This window comes from Astyanax mexicanus, chromosome 4 (genome assembly GCF_023375975.1).
Source record: "Astyanax mexicanus isolate ESR-SI-001 chromosome 4, AstMex3_surface, whole genome shotgun sequence".
NCBI classification, from domain to species: domain Eukaryota; kingdom Metazoa; phylum Chordata; class Actinopteri; order Characiformes; family Acestrorhamphidae; genus Astyanax; species Astyanax mexicanus.
In genome coordinates this window covers 15,384,041-15,402,953 of record NC_064411.1, presented here as the reverse complement: position 1 = coordinate 15,402,953, position 18,913 = coordinate 15,384,041, and the positions used below count along the sequence as shown (strand labels likewise).

At 41.3% G+C, this 18,913-nt stretch overlaps 1 protein-coding gene across 3 annotated transcripts in view; it reads left to right on the top strand.

The window, feature by feature from the left end:
• Positions 1 to 18,913, top strand: part of LOC125801430 (zinc finger protein 239-like) — a 269,977-nt gene that overhangs the window by 161,580 nt on the left and 89,484 nt on the right. The window lies entirely within an intron of this gene.

Genomic DNA, 18,913 nt, shown 5'->3' with positions numbered 1-18,913 from the left:
TTTATAAAAACAAGTGTAGTTTTAATATTAATTAAAACTACAATATTTGTAAGGTGCAAGTAATTTTATGAGACTGGTTACTTAATGAGATTTATGCCACCAGCACCTACATCATGTTTCTGTAAAGCTGCTTTGTGCCAACACCAGTTGTAAAAAGCCCTATACAAATAAATTTGATTTACAACTCCTGCATCAGTTTATACGAGAGACTGTAAAAAAAGATGGACGCTGTGTCGCCGTTCCCATTCATTCAATGAAAATGAAGCCGAAATCTTCCGCCGTGTTGGCGATCCTGACACCTGATTCTACGCAGTAGAGACCAGAGGAGGGAGAAAGGCTGTGGAGAGACCGCCTACTCATTTAAATAACCCCGCCCCTGAGGGCTGCCTCGCGGTCACAGACTGCAGAGCGGGGCGGAGCTGACGGTCTCTTATTGGTCCCCGCCCATAACCAGCCCTTTTACCATAACCACACCTTTTTTGAATAGAGCTGAATAACGTTTTAAAAAACGAATTCTGCGGGGATATAAAAATTTGACAATGTAAGCAGAGGTTAAACTAGCTGCTGCATTTAAATAATGGAGGTAGAATTACAGCATATTAGAAAAAAGCATGATTGAATGTTGTCTGTTTTGCCATTGAAACCTATGAGGATGGGTGGGGTTACACAGCTTTCTGCAGCCGAACAGCAGGGGGCGCCCGACCTGTGGTGGCTTCACTTTTGAGAGACGAGGCTCTGTCCAGCTATATACAGTCTAAGGTTTATACAGTACAGATCTGAATACACAAGCCAGCTACCTAAATAACCATCTAAATAATTATTACTTGCTTGAGTAACAGTCTTAACCTCTTAACGTGCCATAATATATCATAATGAATATCTGTCTGTGTTTCTGAATAATTATAGGTTCAATATGGACACCCAATATGCCAGTTTAAACCTTAAAATATCAGTTATCTTATCATATTTACCTGCATTTCCTATAGGATGCATGGTTCCTGAATTAGAACCAAAAGTGTGCGTTTTACACTGTTTCACCGCTGCGTTTTTTACAGGTCTATACTTCAGCACACACACATATACAGCGCTCACCTCAGACTCCTCGCCCCACATATCAGTTAGATCCATCAAACCAGTCGCCAGTAATCCTCATTTAGGTCCAAACAGTGCTTGATAAAACTTGAGCCAGAAGAATATATTTGTTTTAAAGCAGTATTAAAACCCTCTGCCTTCGATTGCTGCGTTATAACGTGAATGTGAATTAACCCCACCCATACAACAACATACTGTGCAAAGGTCAGTTAAGCGGTTCCTCAGCAACTGTTTCTAACTGATTGAATTAAAACATTTATTGAATACTACTGTTTTTATTACCCACTGGCCTCATCTCTGCTGCTTAGGTGCTGACTTTTGCATTAAATACTACAGACTGGACATTCAGTTTTGAGGTGTCAGCTTAACTGTCCTTTGCACGCTCACCCACATACACAGTTCAGTTCAAATATCCAGAAACAACTCACTAGTTTCAGACACTTGGGTCAGCACAAACAAGATTACTCACATGACACTTCACTCTCTTAATTATAATAAGGTTTTAGGATTGAATGTCATTATGCATGATCAGCTGAAAGAATACATTTAATATTAATATTTACGGTTTCTTAACAGGTCTCTCTCTTTTTTTTTTTTCTTCTAATTTTTCCCATTTTCTCCCCAATTTACACGGCCAATTACCCAACCCATTCATTAGGACTCCCACTATCACTAGTGATACCTCAAACACACCAGGAGGGTGAAGACTAACACATGCTTCCTCCGATACATGTGAAGTCAGCCACCGCTTCTTTTCGAGCTGCTGCCGATGCATCATTACCGAGCAGCCAGCGCGCTTGGAGGAAAGCACAGCGGCTCGGCTCTGGTACATCAGCTCACAGACGCCCTGTGCTGCAGACATCACCGTAGGAGTGATGTGGGGAGAGAGCGCCATCTACCCACCCAGAGGGAGCAGGGCCAATTTTGCTCCCTTTTACGCCGGCAGCTTGATGGCAAAGCTGCATGAGTGGGGGTTCGAACCGGCGACCTCCTGCTCATAGTGCTTAACAGGTCTCTTAAAGAAACACTGCACATAAATCTTGTAATACGAGCACCTAAAGAGTTTCCTGTTTATTTTTTTTACCATATTTTGATCATTACATGTTCAATTTAATAATTTTATATCGACAACATGAGCTCCTTGTCAATCATTATCTACTGCAGCCAAACATCTTAACAGACCTTTAAAAAAAAGGAGGAAACTGCAGAGCAGCCAATCAGGTTATTATATCTTATCAAGGATAAAACAGTTATCGGTACTCGATATCGGCCGATACCAGAAAAGCTGGTATCAGTATCGGTAAGGAACAAGTGGTATCAGTGCATCCCTAATTATTATCCTTCTTTCACCCTGTTCTTCAATGATAAGGACCACAGGAGCAAATATTATTGGGTTGTGGATCAGAACTGCAGTGACATTGACAGGGTGATAAAGTATTCAGAGAAACAGAGCTGAAATTGTGAACAATGAGTGTATAAATTTAATTTCATGTAAATTGGCCAGTCATTGTGTTAAGGCTGTGCGTTGGCAAGAACTTTGTTAAACAAAACTTATAAATTAATAGAGGACCCAATTTAATAAACTGTCATAGTATACAAAACACCATTATATTTATAATGTAATGTTTATGATGTCATAGCAGTAGGATCTAACAAGAGTACAACACTGCTATACAGGTCTGTTTTTCCTTGATTTTATCAAATTGAAAACCTCTGGATTATATTCAAGAGGAAGATAGATGATCACAAGCCATCAAGCCAAGCTGAACCGCTTGAATTTTTGCACCAGGAGTGGTATAAAATTATCCAAAAAGATTGGTGGAGTAGACCATGCCAAGATGAATATGAACTTGTTTTCTTTGCATTATTTGAGGTCTGAAAGCTCTGCATTTTTTTGTTATTTCAGAAATGTCTTATTTTCAATAATGCTCTAAATGACAATATTTTAATTTGAAATGTCTGTAGTTTATAGAATAAAACAACAATGTTAATTTTACTCAAACATATATATATACAGTACCATCTCAAAAAATTTGAATAGCTTTGAAAAGTTATTTTATTTCAGCAATTCAGTTAAAAATGTGAAACTCATATATTATATAGATGTATTACACGCAGGGTCTGTCTGAAAACCTACTGAGCTCTCTACATAGGCACTGACTACGTATACAGCTGTTTAACTAGACAGCATTCTAACAGCCATCCAGCCTCATGAGACACATTATTGGGACTCTCTAGTTAGACAGCGACTACGTCACTACTTGGCCCCACCCACAGCACACTCCCACTATTTACTTACCTCAGCCGTGGGAACCACCTCGTTACCCTACCGGCATTATGGACGAACCTCTTGCCATTTTTATTGCAATTTTAATAGTTTTTGCGCTGGAGGAAGATCGACAGGGACATGAAAGCCGACGTGCTGCAGCCAGACGCCGAAATTTGAGAAGAAGAGTGCTGATTTCTGCCCTTGAACAGGTAAGATCTACTATTTCCCCCACCCCCCAATTATTTAATTGTAAAAACTAGTATTTTATAAACAATGAGCTAATTAAGCCATTATTATTATTGTTATTATTATTAATATTATTTTGCTAAGTGCGGACCACGCCTGATTGAAGTAGAGAAAGGAGGAAGAAAAGGGGAGGGAACTCGGGGAAATTTGGGCTGGAGTTCTGAACTGCGTGCTGAAGAAGCGTGCAGTTATATCCCCAAAATGTGGAACTTATAATGAAGCTAGTTATTCTGCCCTCACTTCAAAACCCAGTTCATCAGCTAGGCAGATAGACAACTTATCCAAACACTCTTGAGATTGAAAATGGATTTATTTGTCACCATTCAGAGGAAGAGTGCGCCAAGGAACTCAGTAAAACTAAAACACAGAAATGGTTTCACATGAACACACACTTTGTAAGAGAAACAGCCACAAGGCCAAAAATAAAGCAGTTTTACAGTTGTCTATATCAAATAACCTGTTAATATGAATCTTTAGCACGATTATGTAACATACTTACAGACGATGCCTGGATTAATGATTGCACGCAAGATGGAAGGAGATTCTTTTTAGAACAGCAAGCTGTGCAATGTCATGCTCACAATGAGCTCTATCACCATACAGGAAACAGGATGAAACACATACACAATGAAACACATACAATACAATTAAATACAATACAAGTCAGAACACTAGTTTTAATGAGCCTGTTTAAAATCGTCTGGTTTGGAACGGATGTATAAGTGGTACCACTGGGAAGACCACTGTCCGAGGAGCTTGATGACGTGCGCGGGGATTCCTTGTCTGGAGGCGTTGGATGCTGCACTGATGCGGAATGAGTGGGCGGAGAATTGGTCTGGTGAGTAACCGTTGACGGGATGATTTGTTGTGCTTGGAGGATTAGTTCGTTCAGACGGGGGTTAGGTGTAGTGTAGTTAGTGAAAATGGAGGTACCGGCGTTGGGTTGCAGTCTGCATGCGGAGCCAAGGATCTGAATTTCTGAAATTGAAAGCGAGAAAGAGAATCAGCAATGGAGTTGGATGGACCTGGGATGTGGACAGCTTTAATTATGAACTGATGCTTAATGGAGTGCCAAGTAAGGCGACGGATGAAAAGCATTATTTCTAACGATTTTGAACGACTTTTATTGATTATGTGGACCGCGACGAGATTGTCAGAATGGAGTAAAATGGATTTTCCTGACCATTCATGTGCCCAAAGGAGGGCTGCGACGACAATAGGATAAATTTCCCAGAGCGCAGAAGAATCGCGCAGGTGCGCAGCGGAGCGGATGAACTGCTCCGGCCAGGCAGAGGCGAACCAGTGTCCCCCATAATAGCCGCCGAAACCGGAGGAAGGAGCAGCATCAGTAAACAGCTGAACATCAGAGGGGCTGGAAGCTGCGTCAGCATAGAAGAAGGAAATCCCATTCCAGTTGCGGAGCAGCGAGAGCCAGAAATGGAGCTCCGACGTGCAGTATTTGTCGAGCTTGACGAAATGGTGGGATCGGACAGAAGAAGCCAAGCGAAGGAGATGGGAGACGAAAGAACGACCCTGAGGTATGATTTGGGTAGCGTAATTAAAGTGGCAGAGGAGGGAAAGTTGCTGCTTAGTACGGGAGGGGAAACTGAGAAAGTCGGAGATGAAAGAAGTGACGCTGTTGAGCTTTTCCTGAGGAAGAGAAGCTTGGAAGGACGCGGAGTCGAGAACAATCCCGAGGAACTCCAGAGACGTGGTGGGACCAATGGTCTTCTCCTTCGAAATCGGGACTCCGAGACGAGTGAAAGTCCTGGTCACGGCGTCAAGACCCCGTGAGGGGGGCGAGGAAGGCAAGTCAATGACGAGAAAGTCATCCAGGAGGTGGAGCACAAACAGGAGCCTGTGTTTATTCAGCAAGATCCAGTAGAGCGCCTCAGCAAAGGAATCGAAACGCTTAGGGCTGCTTTTGCATCCAAAAGCAAGGCGAACGGAAAAGTAAAACTGATCGTCCCAGCGGACTCCAAAAAGGTGCCAAGAGTTAGGATGGAGGGGAAGGATTTTAAAAGCTGAGATGACGTCAGCCTTCGACAGCCAAGCACCTCTGCCGGCCAACTTGATGGCTTCGATGGCACAATCCATGATGGACGGGTCCGAAGAGCCATGCGGAGCCGAGAGATTGATTATGATCCTCTTTTTGCCTGAGTATTTACGTGTGGCAATGCCCAGAGGATTGATACGAAATACGGAAAAAGGGGGCATTGAGAAAGGACCAATAATAAAACCACTGGAGAGCTCCTGTTGCAGAAGGGAAGACACGACATCAGGCTCGGCCAGAGCGGAAAGGAGATTAGGGCAGGTGAGAAAAGAGCTTGGCGAGGTGAGGAGGCCGGGGGAAAAGCCAAAGAGACATCTGCCCGTCGAGGAAAACGATAGGCCAGCTAAAGCTGTCGCGGGCGCCCAAGGGCCTGGTTTATGCAAGGTTAGCGAGATGTCGCCGGTGTCGATGAGCAGAGAGGAGGAGACCAGGGGCAGGTTGAACATCCGTGCGTTGGCCGGGGGGGCAACAGGCAGTGCCGTAGACAGGGAGAATGAAGAGCATGGAGCTCCGGTGATGGGCGCGGCGAGTACAGCAGTCTGGGGAGGAACAGGGAGAGAAGTGGAGGGGAGAGGCTGGACTGGCATAGTGTGAGAGAATGGGAAAGGCTGGCTGGAATATACCGGTTGGGGAATGGCAGAAGCGAAGCAAAGTGGAGGGACGGAGGATGACTGAGGGAAGGGGTTGGACGACTGAGGGAAGGGGTTGGACGACTGAGGGAGGGGGTTGGACGAATGGAGGAAGCGGGGGGGAAGGAGAGAGACGAGAGAAAACGGCCGGGATTGGCAATGAAGGAGAGAAGGAGGCAGAGGAGAAGGGGAGGGGTTCGGGGCCCAGAGGAGGAGGTGCTGAGGCCGAAGCAGGTGGAGGGGGTGACGCGCCTGCGGCACGAGAGGAGCCGTGGCGATGAGTTGAGCGCCACGGTCCTTCAAAACCCGCTGTAACTTAACGACAGTCCAATCGGACATGCGAGGAGGTTGGGATTTACTAGAAGAGAGGGGCTCGGCTGGGGAAGGGGGTGCGGGGCCGGTGAGGCCGGCCGAGGAAGCCGGGCGCCCAGAGCAGCGAGCCCAACCAGGAGGAGTAGGGGAAGGAGGAGAAGAGCGGCGGGAGTGCCGAGATCTGGGGGTGCGTTGGTGAGAACGACCAGCCCGGGAGGAAGAATGAGTAGAACCAAGAGTAGCCGGAATGGAGATGACAGACTTCATGCGATGAGCCCAGTGAGAGGGAGCAGGAGCAGAGACAGGCTGGCTGGGAGGGAAGAGGCCCTCATCGGAGGCGGTGAGTTGGAGGTCCATGGAGAGCAAGCAAATGCTGGCAGGTGAGTGCGTCAAATTCGATTGTTGCGAACTTTCATCATGAAAGGTAGTTAGTTAGGGGAGGTATTTATAGGACGGTTGATTGATACGGGGTGGAGCTAGAACGTAGAGTTTGGGCGTGGTCCTTCTCCCAAACTTTTGTTATTACATAACATCATTAATAACAATTATTATAATATTATACCAATATGTACAGAACACTAAGAAGCATACCTACATTGTTTAATACAATTTTATTGATTAGATAGTTGTAATCAAGCTGATAGAGCATTCAATTAATTGAAAATTGTGGGGAAAAAAGTTTATATGCAGACAGACAAATGCTGCCTTTTAAGCATGAAAGGTATGTTTAAAGGATAGCATTCATCTGTTTTTGCAAATACCCATTTTATTTTATGCTAACTTCAAAGTGATACAACTATACACATGCAGAAAATTAATTTATTAACAATAAATAAGTAAATAAATAGAACCTGTGTGAACACTTAATTTACAAAACAGGTAAGTGATATTCTTTAAACACAAAGGAACAAGTCACTTGTTTTGCAAAATAACTCACACGTACACTACCGTTCAAAAGTTTGGGGTCACATTGAAACGTCCTTATTTTTGAAGGAAAAGCACTGTACTTTTCAATGAAGATAACTTTAAACTAGTCCTAACTTTAAACAAATACACTCTGTACATTGCTAATGTGGTATATGACTATTCTAGCTGCAAATGTCTGGTTTTAATATCTACATAGGTGTATAGAGGCCCATTTCCAGCAACTATCACTCAAGTATTCTAATGGTACAATGTGTTTGCTCATTGGCTCAGAAGGCTAATTGATGATTAGAAAACCCTTGTGCAATCATGTTCACACACCTGAAAACAGTCTAGCTCATTACAGAAGCTACAAAACTGACCTTCCTTTGAGCGGATTGAGTTTCTGGAGCATCACATTAGTGGGGTCAATTAAACGCTCAAAATGGCCAGAAAAAGAGAACTTTCATCTGAAACCTGACAGTCTATTCTTGTTCTTAGAAATGAAGGCTATTCCATGCAAGAAATTGCTAAGAAATTGAAGATTTTCTACAACGGTGTGTACTACTCCCTTCAGAGGACAGCACAAACAGGCTCTAACCAGAGTAGAAAAAGAAGTGGGAGGCCACATTGCACAACTAAGCAAGAAGATAAGTACATTAGAGTCTCTAGTTTGAGAAACAGACGCCTCACAGGTCCCCAACTGGCATCTTCATTAAATAGTACCCGCAAAACACCAGTGTCAACATCTACAGTGATTGGACAGAGGAAGACTGGAAAAAAAGTGTTGTGGACGGATGAATCCAAGTTTGAGGTGTTTGGATCACAAAGAAGAACGTTTGTGAGACGCAGAACAAATGAAAAGATGCTGGAAGAATGCCTGACGCCATCTGTTAAGCATGGTGGAGGTAATGTGATGGTCTGGGGTTGCTTTGGTGCTGGTAAGGTGGGAGATTTGTACAGGGTAAAAGGGATTCTGAATAAGGAAGGCTATCACTCCATTTTGCAACGCCATGCCATACCCAGTGGACAGCGCCTGATCGGAGCCAATTTCGTCCTACAACAGGACAATGACCCTAAACACACCTCCAAATTGTGCAAGAACTATTTACAGCAGAAGCAGGCAGCTGGTATTCTATTGGTAATGGAGTGGCCAGCGCAGTCACCAGATCTGAACCCCATTGAGCTGTTGTGGGAGCAGCTTGACCGTATGGTACGCCAGAAGTGCCCATCCAACCAATCCAACTTGTGGGAGCTGCTTCTAGAAGCGTGGGGTGCAATTTCTCCAGCTTACCTCAACAAATTAACAGCTAGAATGCCAAAGGTGTGCAATGCTGTAATTGCTTTGATGAAAGCAAAGTTTGATGTAAAAACAATGTTATTTCAAATACAAATCATTATTTCTAACCTTGTCAATGTCTTGACTCTATTTTCTATTCATTTCACAACGTATGGTGGTGAATAAGTGTGACTTTTCATGGAAAACACAAAATTTTTTGAGTGACCCCAAACTTTTGAACGGTAGTGTAAATAAATAAATAAATACACAAACAGCATTGAGGTGTTAGTTTCACAGCTGTCAGTGGCCACCAATTACAGGAGCAACTTTGTGCCAACATTGCTGGTGTCCAGTGATTTTATCAAACTGGAAACAAATAGATCAGTTCGGTTTTCATTAACTGTTACATTTGCACTGTAAATATTATTTTTTATGTAAATATTGTATCATTTTTGTTTAATGTTCTAGTTTAAAATGTCTTATTCCATTGTCTTATTTGTGCTACTTTAAACCAGTTCACTTGTTCTACTCACTGTTAAAATTAGTCTTGTTCTGTTAGTGTGTTTAGAATAAAAAATGCAAACACTTCAAGAGTATGAATTTCAGCAAGTGTTAATATACAACGAACAACCCATCAAGTAAATTTCGGTATAGAATACCTGCAAGGCATGCATTAGTTTACCATGACTGCTTTAAAAAAAAAAAAAAAAAACACAAATGACAGTTCTTAAAACAGCAACTTTAATTTTTGAATATGCATGAATAAATATTAGTTAATTTTGTTAACAAGCTTTTCTAAGAGGTTATACAAGCGGTCTGACCGCTCCTGCTCTGCTCTCTCTTGCCTCTCTTCTCTCTCCCTCTCTCTCTCCATGTCCTCTCGCAGGAGGTCAAGAAGAGTTCCCTGCTGCTTCCTTCCTCTCTGCTCAGACAACGGGGATGCCACAACAGAAGATGGCCCTGGATCCTCCTCATTAGATGAGGCTATTAGCAAAGGTGGTGTAACCGATGGTCAATTGCCAAGAGCCTCATCCATGAGGCTGAACCAGGGCCAAGTAGCTGCAGTGGCTTCTCCATTGTCTGTCCCACTCCCTGAAGGCGGACACTTCAGCTCCTAAAATAAAATTAAACCTGTAATCTAACCTCAATCTGCTATCCTCTCTAACTGAATTCTACTTTAACATTAACAATTATTAACATACGTAAACTACACTCAAATCAGTACATAAAAATCTATAAAATACATTGTTCATTATTCTACACAATTTCAGGTTAATCTTTGAACTTACTTTGTACTTTTTTTTTAGATTGTCCCATTTTTTTCTGGCTTGTTGGGGCGTAACTTTGTCCGCAAGCCCCAATTCCAGAAGAATAGTCCTGTCAAAGAACAAACAAAAACAAAGTATGGCATTAAGATGCTTTATAGTTCAGAAAAATATTTTGCAATATCTACCTACATTTTTTTATTAGTTTAGAAATATACCTAAATGCATGAATGTATAACTTAAGCAATTATTAGCTTAATATTAGCTTAGTTATACTGTAACTGACAATGCATTAGTTACGTATTAACTATTTAGTTTTCTAAAGCAGGCTTTCTGTCAACTTATTTGCCACAAACCTATTGTTTTATTACTGTAATCATAAGCAGTTAGCTAGCTGGTTGGATTAATGTATCAAAGTGTAACAGCTGCATCATTTAAGATGCAATAGAATAATAATATATTATCATTAAATAACTAACTAGTTTAGCTAAAATAAGCCCTTACTTCCAAGCTGAGAGAGCGGAGTTTTTCTCCCCAGTGAAGAGCCTCTCCTTCTCTATGCGAGCCTTTATAAAGGCTTCTATTGCTGATCTGCTCCCTAAAAGAGTGGAAGTAATTTGTATATCTGAACACTGGCTATCACGTTAAACAGCCCACATACAGATCGTATAAACCCGACAGGTCTAACTAACTATAGAGAAAGGGTTAACTAAGTTAACTAATAAAATATTACGGCAACTGATAAAAAAAATGCTGAATATCACCAGTGAGGCTACTTAGCTATTGAGCTAACAGGCTAGTTAGCATCAGCCCATCTAAAACAATGCACTGGCGCTTCAAAACTTCAAAACTGGAAAACGGCCACCAACTAACCAAAACTACAAATAAAACGCTAATTTATGTTATTTTATGCCAAGAAAACTCATGAAACACCACACTTACGCTATAAAAACTTAAATAACTTACATTTGAAAATGACTTCGCCGCAGGCCGATCCACTTCCATCCACCATGATGGAAGAAGTTGAGCTACGCGGTGCTGCCCCGCGCTGCATCATGGGATTGCCTTACCGGCTGAGAAAGGGTCTAATGCTCTCTTATTACAGGGTCAGAATCAGGTATCTTAGTAGACAGCATTTTAAGGTATCTAAGAATTGGGACAGCCTACTTCTCTGGAACGCGCATCCCATGACTTGCACATTATTGTAAGTTTCAAAAATGGTTACAATGCTCCTTTCCAGGCCCACATTCACAAAGATAGAGGATGCTACCACTCAGTTTTCAAATTTCAATGGATACCTTTCGAAGATAAAAGCACTGCTGAACTGAAATATGCTGTAAGAAAAAAGCAGAGTTAAAGAGTTAACGTCTATTTAGTTAATTCTGATTAAACATATAAATGTGCTAAATGTTTTTTTCCCCAGCATCAAACCAATACGCAGTCAGAGGGTGGATTTTAGAACAATGTCCTTCTATCAAAGTAAGGTTATAGGTTTACAGTAAAATAAACATTCTGTAATTTACAAACACATACGAACACATGATGTGTACTTACTGAAGACATATTGTTTCTCTAGCGTCACAGCCACAATATGAGCCGCCGACTGGTCTCACATCTTCACCTCTCGATAGGACACGTACCTGAAAGTTTAATTTTTTTACTTGTTAACCTGGCAGTTACAAATATTGACCAGAAGCAGTGCAATAACCCTGACCCTAATTAGGGCCCCATGACACATTCAGACTTGAGATGTCTACGGTGATCTACTCTCAAAATGGAGTTCAATGGCACAAGAATTATTGATCAATTACCTTCGTACAAGGAGTTATGGCCATTTTCAATTCCAAAAAAATGAATGGAATTTTCCATAGGGAATTTTGCTTTATTTTTCATTTGGCCACTAGGGGTGCCACAGGTCCCAAACTTCTTGAGGCTGGTCAGTCCCTCTCCTAGTATTTTTTAAAAATGGAACCTGAACGTTCTGAACGATTCTGAAATATTGTACGTGCAATTGCGGCCTCCCACCGCTAGTTGGCGTTACTGAGGGGTATCGACAAGACACATCGGTGATACGTTTGCTAAATAAAAATTGAAAATAGCTCTGGGTCGTCCCAATGTGTTGTGTGACATCATGGAACCGCCCCCCAAATACACATCGGTGATGTGTTTCCTAAACAAACGTGGAAAATAGCTCTGAGTCCCAATGTGTTATCATCATACCATCATAGCACTGCCCCCATGACAAATTGGTTATACGTTTCCTAAATAAAAACATGTAGTCCCAATGTGTTGTGTGACATCATAGGACCGCCCCCAAATCACAAGTCTCGGAATGGGCCGAAACATGGTCAACGTCACCTTGGGGGCGTGGTAGGGTCCCCCATCACATTAAAAAGGATTTAAAATCATATCTTTTGATGTAGATGGACTCATGAAAAAACAATGACATGGCTGCGAACAGAAAGCCGAGCCAGACGTGTAGGTGTCATGTCATTTTGGCTAGGAGGCTTCCTTTTTTTAAGTGTATTCAAATCAATCTGAAAACCTCACTGGCAACCCAATTGGGCTGAGTACAGTGCATCCCAGTCATCAGAATGGAAAATAGACCAATCTTGCACTGGGTTAGGTTAAAGAAAACCAAAGTGTCATGAGCGTCCCAAACTGTTTTGTGTCTCCAAAAGTGTATCTGAAGTCCCAGAGTGTATCTGAAGTCACAAAGTGTAGATGGAGTCCCAAAGTGTCGCCACAACCCTAGAAATGAAAATCCATGACACTTTGCCACCTGTTAGGACATATATCACCAAAGTGTATCTGAAGTCCCAAAGTGTACTAGTGAGTCCCAAAGTGTGTCTGGAGTCCCAAAGTGTTGCCACAACCCTAGAAATGAAAATTCACTACATTTTGGGACCTACTAGGTAAAAAATCACCAAAGTGTCATGTGAAGTCCCAAAGTATATAGGAAGTACCAAAGTGTACGTTTGGAGGGAACCTGAGGAGGAGTCAGGGTGGGGAGTGAGTACCTGCAGGGAAATAAATTGTTAATGATTAAGCTAGTAACTAATACTAATACTTACCTGAATTGGAATTTGGTTGATTGACATTGAAATACAGACGAGCTAACAATAACTATTGCTAGACTGTCTATTAAGCAGCACACAAAGCACTATGTGGCAGTGTAGCAAACATGTATGAGGCTGAAGTTAGCTTCTTATTTACCTTGTCTTATTCAGTCGTCTAATAGTTATATTTTCATAATTTGGTATCAATTTCAACAGACGGTTTGATAATCTGGAGTGAGGGCAACTGAAAATAGGCAGAACAGGCTATTTATTTTCAATGAATCTTCTAAAATGCCAAATTCAGAGGGCTATAATAAAAAATCTACACTAATATTCCTTGTTGTTCAGGCTATTCACAACCTATTAGGTCTACGGTTAGACCTAAGACACCTAATAGTTTAGACCATAGGAACACCTTAGCAACAACCTAGCAACATGTTGGCAAGAAACATATTCCAAATGAACAAATTAGCAGCCAACACCTGTATATATACCAATATATATGAATGAAACAATGTTGTACTTACAGCGTCTGCGATGAGAAATCCCCAGCTGTCCAATCCAAGTGAAGCTGATGCAGAAAAGGCGATCAGAGACTGGCTTCGTCTGGCACCTGTAGAAAAAGCTGTCTTTAGCTTTTCTGTTGCATGCTCGTTGATCCAAGGATTCAGACGACACGGAGATTGAGAGTGAACAAGTATGATTTATTTCAGATATCTGGGAAGAACAAATACAGGCAAAGCATCCTAGCCTAAGCTAGTACGTCGCCCCAAGTTCTTCTGCCTCGTGCTTATCCGACTCCAATTATATACCCTCCTGTGACGTATCTAAGTTACTTGGCATGAATGAGTAATACTTCTGTTTTTCTAATTATTAGTCCATTTTTAGTTTTATTTAGTCCTTCTCAGAACTCGTTTTATTTAGACCTTCTCGGAACTTCTGTTTGACCTTTGCCCAGTAGGCTTTCTGGGGAATCGTGAGTTGCCAAAAACACTGCTCGGGAAGTTTCAATTCCCCTAAGTGGCGGGCCTTTGGTTAAACGAGGTTCTATTAAGGGTTATTAATTCCCCTGCTCAATGAAGAGGGGAAGATTCACTTCCCCTTTTGTGGCAGGCCCTATGGGTTATTAATTCCCCTGGTCAATGAACTTCCCCTATTTGTGGCGGGCCATGGTTAATTAACATTCACATTGTCTCACTGTACATCTACCGTAAGTTTTAGTTCATACTCTCCGTTTTATAATGGTTTCGTTATATCTACCGTAAGATTAGTTAGTTAGTATATCTTAAACAAAGCTTGAAGTTGTATGTATAACTTTTCAGAGTAATCTTTTAATGTAAGGTTACAAAATGTACTTTATTCATTAGTTTCAATCTAGCTGAAAAGAGGAACCCTGTAGTCTGCTACCCTCTGGAACCGCAAGATGTTTACCATTGAAAAGAGGAAGTATGTTTTCTGCAGTTGACCCGGTCAAGGGTCTCTTGGGTCAGTGCTGCTGATATGAGAGCTTCATTTAAGCAAGTATATGATGTGTCTACGTGTGGATTAGTGACTAAGTCTTAATTCAGTGATTAATGATTACGAGAAGATTACGAGAATATAGATTATAGTTTACATAGATATATTTGTGTAATGTGCTTTAATTATCTAAGCTAAGGCTTTAGCAAGCATGATTATTGTAAGGTAAGCTCTAGCATGATTATTGTAAGGTAAGCTTGTTATTTTAAGGCCAATCTTCCACAATTCCTCCTTTTGGCCTGTCCTAAGACAGGTCAACACTAAGCTCGAAGTCCCCAGAGTACCCGTGGTCCTCTGGGCTATCATCCAACAATGACATCATATAATCAGGCGGGCGCTGTTTGTCGTCAAACATTTTCACGATGGTACGCTCTAGTAGGGTTCATAAGCAAGGAATACAGCAGCATCCGCATGTGACTAAGATGGCCACAAATATTGCAAGAGCAGAGGCCAGTGATAAAATCACAGCCTTCCACTGGCCAAAAGTTCTATCTAACCAGTTGATAAGCGGATTGTCGATCCCTGTATTGTCTGTCATTTCCTTAGAGAGTGCCTTAAGGGCGTCTAAAGCTTTTGTTACGGACCCATCTGGTGCAGTGTTGTTAGGAATTACGGTACAGCACTCGGTTTTAGACTCAGTTCTAATCATGTGACATACCCCTCCTTTTTCAGCCAATAGCATGTCCAGAGCTATCCTATTTTGAATGGTCATTAGTGACGTTGCGGCCAATTGGGATGCTAATCCTGATACCGCTATTCCAGTTATATTATCCAGTCTCATTACCTGGTAATTGACGTAATTAATTCTATCAACATTTTTATTGGGAGTAATCCATATGAGGATACTTTCAAATCCAGCCGAAACCTGGTCCACTAATTTATGTTCATCTGGAACGCCCCTTGGAACCCCAATAATAGTCTAATTCTATACCTCCCCAGCGCCTGATGCATTTTGAGTTAGGCTGATTGATGGTTGATCGTTTGGTTCTATTAAGCTGTGTGGGCTGGTCTGTAGTTGTTGCGTTTGTCGGGTGTACGGTTGCTGATGTGTTTACAATTGTTCCCTCTACCGTTGTTAGTTGTTCTTGCTTGGAGACAATGGCCAGGGTTATTATCATTATACCCATGAGGGCAACTGTTATGATTATCTGGAGCCATATTGGAATAGCCGGAGGAAATGCTGGTTGGTTATAGTGTCCGTACTTTGACCTGTCCCACTCCCTTTTTCCGTACCAAGCCATTATTAGACCATAAAAGTGTATTCCCTCTAAGTTTCCCACTATTTAGTAAACTTGTTATGTATAGCCCTATATGTGTAAGTGTTAAGGTTACAGAGTGTATATATATATATATATATTTTTTTTTTACAATTTCGTTTTTCCAGAGTTCAAGGCAACCTGCAAAGAAAAACAATGTTCAGGACAACCTGTAAGGGAAAAAATAATGTGTTCCCCCCCCTAATTTAGCAAATCACAGTTTATAACCCTATATGTGTAAATGTTAAAGTTGCAATGCGTGTTGTTCGTTTCTTCTTTCTTCTTGTTTCAGGGTTCTGAAGGTAGACTACCTCAGCCCCACGTACGAAGAGCTTTATTCTGGCTCTTGATGTCTGCAATATCAGTGAATGAAAAGTATGAGCTGGTGTGTGATAAGACTATGTGTGTTCTTTAATGAGATGTGTTTTAGAGTTTCTGTATGTAGTGTACTTTGACGCAATCGAAACGTTGTTGAATGAGTCACTCCCTCAATTCCTCTACTTGGTCACATCCAGGCTGTGTGCTGTCTGCTGCTGTGCTCTGAGAAATCTTTTCTCTGCTGTGGCCAGGCCAGGCCCGTGCTGCGGGGGTTCTGCTGCCCCTCCTTCCTGCTTCTGCTGCTGCAGGGTCAGACTTCTCAGCTGTCTCGTCTCCTCCTGCTGCTCTGTGAGCGATCTCTGTTGCTGCACAGCTGTAGAACCCTCGCCTATCAGTTGATCTGCGTACGTTGTTCTCTCAGTCACCTGGAAAGGCTCAATCCAGCCAGGCTCGTTCCCCTTTCGTGCGTAGTGGTGGAGGAGCCCTGACTTTGTGTCTGGACTGGTCCACCTTTGCACCACGTTCTCCTTCTCCCCCTGTGTAAACAGATCTGAAACGAGACTTTTGTATTCGTTATAATCATGTTTAAGGTTCACTATTCATTTTGGAAGTCTTTTAAGGCGTCCTCCGTGTCTCCTTCCTGTAAGTTAAAGTACATGGTTAAAATACATTTATCACACTTAACTTGAGCTCTAATTTCCCCTTGGAAGTTAATTATTTCATATTTAAATTTTGTCTGTGCACAGATTCCAGCCCAATTTTTGTTGTCTTATCTTCTTCAGTTGTCCTGATTTTCAGTTATACTCAATCATGATCTTTACTGTCAAATGTGCGTTCAATCCGTAACATTTAGTCGTTTCTTTAAATCCCTAACTTTTAGGAATTTTCAATTTTAAATTGCAACATTTAATTATCATCACCATTAATTACTTGCTTTTACCTTACTTTTGTTCACATCCCTTTCCCTTTTAGTGTAACTGCTTCCCTGTGGCTCTGTTATATCCAAATTAGATCTTACAAACACTACTAATGTTCACCACCCAGTTTACCACTAGACACACACTATTTCTCGTGCATGCACACACTCACAAACTCAAACACTTCCACTCTCACAAACACTACCAAAACACATCTCAACTCTGCAGCATCATTGTACAGACCATATTTTACTGCTTCACAGCCCAAAGCTGTTGCTTTAAATGCACCTGCTGTTAAACCTCCCACTGAAAGCTTCTCATATTGTATTGGTAACACTATATAGATAATAGATAAGAAAAACTTGGAAATACATCTAAATCATGTTTTTATATATATAGCTCCATGCAAAGTTTTAATGATCAGCTGCTCTATTCTCCCCTTCATCTCCACTTTAATAATAGAATATCAGGGCCCAAAGTTTTAAACTCAGCACAAACTACACACAATGTGGCTTCTGTCTCAGGAATGGTTCCATATTAATGTATTGGGCTTTCTTGGGTTACTTTTGCTTGGACTTTAGAATCACCGCTTGTGGCTATATTATTTTACCTGCCACTTTAATGTTTCTGCGGTGTGCTATTTATTAAGAAATTATGATTCTGACTTTATTCAGTTCCCAAGATTTTATAAAGCCTTGATTTCTAGATTTAGTTGATTTTATTTAGTGCTTTAAGAATTGGGATAAGTGGAACGTGATTATTTTTTTTTTTCTGTATCAATCGTTCCATTACAGACAATAATATTAGCAATATCAATAAACAATTTTTTACAATGCTTTGTTCTTGTTATTATAGCAAATAAAATCCAAACAATGCTTTTCATTTACTGATCAATATGTATTTATGCATATGCAATGCACAGCAGATTGCTTTTCACAATTATCAACAATACATCTATTTCCTTAAACAATTTATCAAGCCTCACCCATTGTTTTTCTTGTTCAAAAAATGGCTTACATGTTGAATAGTGAAAGTTTAATTTTGTGTCTACATTTCATATTTTAAAGTTAGGATTGAGTTTGTCTTAAAAGCTAAAACTTTTACAATATTGCTGAAAGTAATCGCTCATCTGCATAGAGGTTGTTTTAAAACCAAACTTTAAAAGATAAACAAGCTAAAAGTTTTAAAAAATGCTCTATATCTATAAAATAATGATTGGTCAAAAATTTTAGTAATAGTGGTGAGGGATGAAAAAGGTAATAGGTTTAAAAAAGATAAAAAGTATAAAATAATTGTTGGGCAAATAATGGTGGTAATAATGATCATCTATTTACCTCTCCCCCTTTTTCTGAAACAGAATTTCTGTTTCAGAGAACTTAACGCAAAATTACTTCACCCTCTCACTGTCCACTGGGCTGGTCTACCCCGTCCAGGCCTCCACTGACACACACCCCATCACTCCATTCATCCACTCACTCTCCCCCTGGGCTGCGCTTCCCTTCCATGATGTTTTCTCCGTTTTCTGTTAAAATGCATGTGGTGGTCAGATCGAGACTGTGCCTGTCTTAGGTTGTCCCGTTGTAGTACGTTGGGATCTTACCCGTCTTTGGCTAACCAGCCTATCCCACTGAACCACACACAGCGTAGCAGCACAGTTTTATCAACATTCAGTGCTGTAGTGTTCCTGCAGGGCATGGTTAGGGAGCGCAAACCCAGGTATGTCACACTGTCATAAACTCACACTCTGGTGTTTACCGTGAAAGCCTGTGCAAGGCACCAAGTACCCATGGTTTATTA